Genomic DNA, 6,000 nt, shown 5'->3' on the forward strand with positions numbered 1-6,000 from the left:
GAATTATCTGAAAAAAGGTACACTTTTCTTTCGATTCCGATACCGATTCCGATTCCTCCCAAAACTTCCGATTTCTCCGATTCTCGATTGCAATTCCGATTAGTCGTCTTAACATTTGTAATAATAATAATAATAATAATAATAATAATAATTGTAGGAGCACTTAAAGAACATAGGTAAAAGTCTAGGAGAAATCGGAATCAAGGGGAAGACTGAAACTATGCAACAGTCGGTAATACTGTAAACAGCTGAAATTTTGGAAAACTGCCGAATGCGAAAACTAACCCACATCAGCTACAAACTCTAACCGGCCATATGGAAACTACAACGCATGAAACTAAGACAACTGAAACGGCAAAATTTTAAATTAACTATACCCCCCCAAAAAAAAAATACGTAACCAGCATCGACTGGCGCAACACCAAAGAGTGTGAAAGTTCAAGGAGGGTGGAAAAATCGAGGAGGGAAAGCACAAATCAGACCTCCACTGAATAAGTGCAAAGAAGGCTGGACATTTGAGAGGCTTGTTGCCGTTCAAATTTTAGAGAAGGTCAATGTTTGCTGCCAACGAGGTGGCAATGGCAACCGACTGTTGCGATAACGCAACGTTATTTTCAAAGTTTATCGAAAGTGATGGAGAGTACTGGAAATCTCGGCAGAATTGTTGTCACCCAGACTCTAAACAATACCACTGCTTGTTGTCAGTGAGTGATCGCCGATGATGACCTTTGTGAGAATACCTAATGGGTACATAATAATAGTAATTAAATAAATAAATAAATAAATAAATAATAATAATAATAATAATAATAATAATAATAATGACAAACTTACAAAATGTGTCTTTGTTGTTTTTGTCTTTAGTTATCTGCAAAGTCCTACCAAAAAGGAACCGCTCACACTTGTCGCTTGTAAGACAATAAAACAAGTTGTGGATTTTAATCATCATTCCCCCAACCCACCCACACTATCCGAAATTGCAATCATCACTTTTCGTCCACCCCTCCCCCCATTCTTCCATAAATTTGTGCCTTTATCCCCACCTCCCATACTACGTATGTCTGGTACTCTTGTCCGCTGCCGTGAATATATACGTGTAGCTAAAATTAGATAAGAGATTCGGGATTAGACACTCGTTTTAATCGGCTAATAAGCGATTAACATGAAACGCAATCCCTACCTCTCTCTCCCTTCTTTCCTTTCTCCCTCCATCCCTCCTCTATTTTTCTCCCTCTTTCTCTAGCAGCGAATGTGGCAAGAAACTTGATGACAAACAGTAGCATCCCTGTTTCGAATCTCGCCGGGTCTAGCTATTGAAAATACGAAACAACTCTCTGCAGGGGTCTCCAAAGAACCCTGAGTGTGGCAGCACCGACGCACAAGTTCAAAGAGACTTAGTCTTTGTTTCAGAAGGAGTGCTACGACTTTGTACCCTTCTCTTACTGGCCCTCTTCCTCCTCCGACTTAAACCCGCCAGATTACTTTGTTTGGTCATACGCCGAGAACATCACCAACATGACCTCCCACAGTATTAAAGTCAGCATGACCGCCCCCACCCGTCGAGTATTCGCCGAGCTCCCGCTGGCACTTGTAAAAAAGGCATGTTCCCAGTTTCGTACCAGTATCGAGGCGGTGATGGAGGTTGAAGGCGGCTACCTTGAATAGATAGCTCTGCTATTAATACATAATAAAATTACCTCAACTAAAGTTTTCAATAAAGATTTTTAAATAAAGCTGTAGTGTTGTTTTCTTTAGGGCGACAAATTTATCGCTCCACCTTGTAGAACGATGGAATAAACTGTGTCAGATCCATCTCTTTCTTAATGCAATATATTCATGTAAGTACATGTGTATGTGTTATTTAATATTCTTGTAACATTATATATTATACTAAAGATGAATAAGTCTTGGCCCTCGGGGCAAGATCAAAGTGCAGTATCTGTAATCATGCTACACTTCAATTTTTTGTTCTCGGTTAGTAGAAGAGAAATCCTTCACAACTGAAACAATTTTAATTTTTGTCCCTTTTCTCCACATTAAAATACGACCCTGGTGTCTAACTCTGCCCTCGTGGAGAGGAAAGTAAATAGAAACATTATATCATACCAGAAGGACCCGAGAAAAGTCTACAGAATCAGAAATATATTTAATTAACAAATATGTTTTCATAAAGCTGATCTTTTTCTGGATAGCGTAAAAAAATAATTTTTTGGACAACTCACAGCACATATGAGTTCATCAACATTTCTATAAAAAATAATGTCCATTCTATTTTAAATATAGAACTGACCCAAATGAGATAAATTAAATACGCAGAAAATAATATTGTGCTACATAGTTCAATACAAATAATAAGATCATACTGTCAGAGATAATCTTTAATTTACTTCTTCAGTCACGCACCTCTTGGCAGACAATGTTTTTCTTTTCCCTGTTTCTTTCGAATGTTTCCTTTTAATGTAACGTTTCGCTGACTGCTTTCTTCAGTGAAGAACCTTCGAAATTACTACAATTTCCTTTCTCCCACCATCACAACAATAATCATATTTTTTAATAGCATTAGAAAACGAACCTACATCAAAGGAAATTCACTTTTATATTCTTGTCCAGGGTTTGCAGATTGATTTTTTTAAAGCCAAATTTCGCGAATCTGGCCTTCTTTGAAGAAGTTTGGCCTTCAAAAATTGTATGTAGACATTTTCAAAGTGTCATGTACGGAAGAAATGAAGGAGAACGCAGTATGTCATATAGATTGTTGCTGAAGCTAGTGTGTTTTGATGAATTCCACATGAAATGATATTTGTTTAACAACTGTTCACTAATATGTTCCGGAAAAAAGGAATATATTTGTTTGAAGTAGGTGAGTGGTTTTAGTTACTGATGGTTTGGGTTTTTGGCGCATCTTTCAACATCACACCCATGCCGCTACACGCGTCCAGATTTATTGTTCATATCAGCCATTTTCTTGTGTGAAGGAACACGGATGTATTTAGTACGTCATTTTCTCTTCTCTATCTTACAGCACATTATCTATTCTATCGTTAGTTTTATGGTAGCTACTCGACTAAGCATCTGGTCCAAAACACTATAAAACATTCACAGCAAAAACTCGTCCTGTTACAATAACTGTACCGGATTTTTTCCCTTCTTTAAAACGAAACGAATCTTTCACGGACAGTTTCTTTCAAATACATTTCCATCCCTGGAACACAATACAACGGGGCTGCTTCTGGATTACTACAACACGGTTGTTTTTAATCCATATTCTTGTCCAGCCGCCCACTTAAAATTCTGAGCATTTAATTCATCGTTTTCAATCTTTCTAATGGTATTGCCCATTGCCAACATCACCCCCATTAATAGTTTCCTTTTCACATCAAACAAAGAATGATGCCACTTGGACGTAAAGACCTACGATTTAGAATCATGTCTAACAGGGAACTGTTGAGAGTTGAGCAGCGAGATGTCTGTTCACACTGTAGCATAACACGGACACACGTTTGCAAATGCATGCAAAATAACGTCACTGGCAAAGAAAAAGACTATAAAAAGGAGCAAAAAGCACGTTAGAGAAGATGATTACATTAGAGACGTGGATGACGTTCGAGATCACGTTAGATACGTGAATAATGTTCGAGAGCACGTTAGAGACGTAGGTGATGTCACAGCCGTAAAGAGAAGTCACATGTGGTAGGAAAATGACAAAATAAATGTTGTTACAACGGAAAAAATCGAGATGAAGTTCTTTGCTATTCTTTGTCTATTTTGCGACTGAGTTTATAACGTGTTGGTTATGTTACACACATTACATTTTAACTTCTTGTCAGTACAGTCAGGTAAACAAAAAGCAAGGTGGCAATTTCAAAGTCTAGCTGTCCGAGGGAAAAACTATTATAATAAAAGGCTTTCTGGCATCTAAGAACTTCAACATTGAAGTGCTGGCATTTTTTCGGGTTAATTGTACGTCAAGAGAAGCACAAGTGCTATGAGTACATTAGAGCACATTTCATTAAAGTACTTGTAAAACGGGCAGAGGGATGCAACATTGCGGCGATGGGGCAGAGGTTCGAGGTTTCTGATAGTGCAGGGTCTGTTAGATTTGCGACTCTTTTGTGGACCTTATTTAAGAGTGAGAGACTAATGTGGCGGTCTCCCGTGCTCAAGTCAGCAACTGACCTCTAACTTCTCTGGAAACTGTGGCTCGTGACGTCAACCGGGAGAGCTTCACAATGGTTCTCTGTGCCTCTGTGTTGAATTCTGCTGAAAAGCAAAAGCAAAACTTTGCATGAGCCGAGAAAGAAAACAGACACTCAGGGTTTTCTACTTACAAAAAGTTAATTTCACAAAATTTACAGATTTTTCTTACATAGGTACATCGTTCAGTTCACGAAAACATTTTAAGTCTCACGAATCTATTTTTCGTCCCCTGGATGGCGGTCACGATAAATAGGAGGTCGTCGGGCGGTTTTGGGCGCTTATTTTTCTCGAAATTCGGCCTCAGTCTGCTCCCAACCGTCTGGGCGCTTGTTTAAATATGCAGGGGCGGGGTGGGTATGCCGATTTGCCAGACCAACCGAAATTTAACACGATGGGAATTCCTCAGCCATTTTGCGTGAGTGCAATTCAGCAAACCGTCCACCGTTCTGAAAATCTGAGACCAACAATGAAATCTTTTCACACGAACCCAAGGTGTCAAACCCATCATTCAGAAAGCCATAGTATAAACAGGTGTTCTCTAGGCCAAAATCTGACTTCATTTCCACATTATTCTGACATTTCCGGTGTCTTCGTTTTCAAACAATAAAATTTATGTTTGTTTTCCCAAAGTATTTTTGATCGGTCACTCGCCGCTGTCCGGGATTCAATTAATATTAAACAGACAATCTCACCATATCATAGCATATTTTTACCCGGCCTATCTCAGGACCTAGGGAGGTCTTAACTTCCCCAATGGGGAGAAAATCGCTCCCTCAAGACGGTGACGTCACACTAATTTTAGCATAGTAGATAGAATCCACCTTTTTTTTCAACAAATTTGGCAATGTCCTCAATGTATTTGTTCCAATTCATGTTACATGTGAATGTTAAACTAAGGAGTTTGAGTGATGAGTTTTCAGGTAAGGTGTTATTTGTTATGGCAATCGGTGGCTGAAAATGTTTTTGTACTTGTAAAATGAAAGAAACTTTGTCTTAGTGTAACAGAGCGCATATGAAAATATTATTATCAGCCAAAGGATAGCAAACGATTGTATTAGCAGCAGGACCAGCATTTGAACGCGTATGCAAATTGGCAAGTGTGATCGGACTTTGGTCTGAAGAAAAAAGAAAATAAAGGACACAACGTAGTCGGGGAAGAAAAAGGTTGATGCTGAAGGAGACTGACGTGGATAGTAAAGGCGAGAAAGGGCTGGTTATGGCCAGTCCCTGGTCAGAAAAAAGAGATACGTGTCCAGATGAAATGGACATGTGTTGGATAATCAAGATTCCCGGGAATCACGGCAAAAGGAAAGTCGGTCACAAGTGGATGTGGATGCCCGGGAATCACGTAAAAGGATATAAAAATGTGGGACGTAGAATCCCCGGAGACTTGGACACCGAGATTGACCCACATTTCAAGACAATGCATGTTGGAATGTTGACGTCATATGGACCAATAAAAAAATAAGATATATATATATATATATATATATAAAGAGAGAGAGAGAGAGAGAGAGAGAGAGAGAGAGAGAGAGAGAGAGAGGGACCATGACAGCCGAGTTAAGCTACACACTTTTTATCCACTTCAAGAACACACCAACCCCATCCCGCATGCCGCCACTTATGTCAAAACTGTCATTCAGAAACCGAAAAGGTTATTTTGAATAAACAAAATATTTTTATAACCAGCTGTGTGTGTTTTCATTACGCTGCCAAGTGTATATATCGAGACTATGAAAAGGTTAATTTTTAGACTAAAAACCTATTTGACAATCGGCTGTAGCGAATATATAATATATGCTG

The 6,000-nt window shown here is 38.9% G+C and overlaps 1 protein-coding gene across 1 annotated transcript in view; it reads right to left on the bottom strand.

The window, feature by feature from the left end:
* Positions 1-923, bottom strand: part of LOC145268624 (regulator of G-protein signaling 1-like) — a 60,112-nt gene extending 59,189 nt beyond the window's left edge. The window contains exon 1 of the mRNA XM_080124099.1: positions 835-923. The gene's annotated coding sequence lies outside the window, so the exon portion shown is untranslated. The remainder of the gene's footprint in view (positions 1-834) is intronic.
* Positions 924-6,000: the final 5,077 nt, after the last annotated feature.

Source organism: Euprymna scolopes, chromosome 44 (genome assembly GCF_053919585.1).
Source record: "Euprymna scolopes isolate OS-2025 chromosome 44, ASM5391958v1, whole genome shotgun sequence".
Classification (NCBI taxonomy): Eukaryota; Metazoa; Mollusca; class Cephalopoda; order Sepiida; family Sepiolidae; genus Euprymna; species Euprymna scolopes.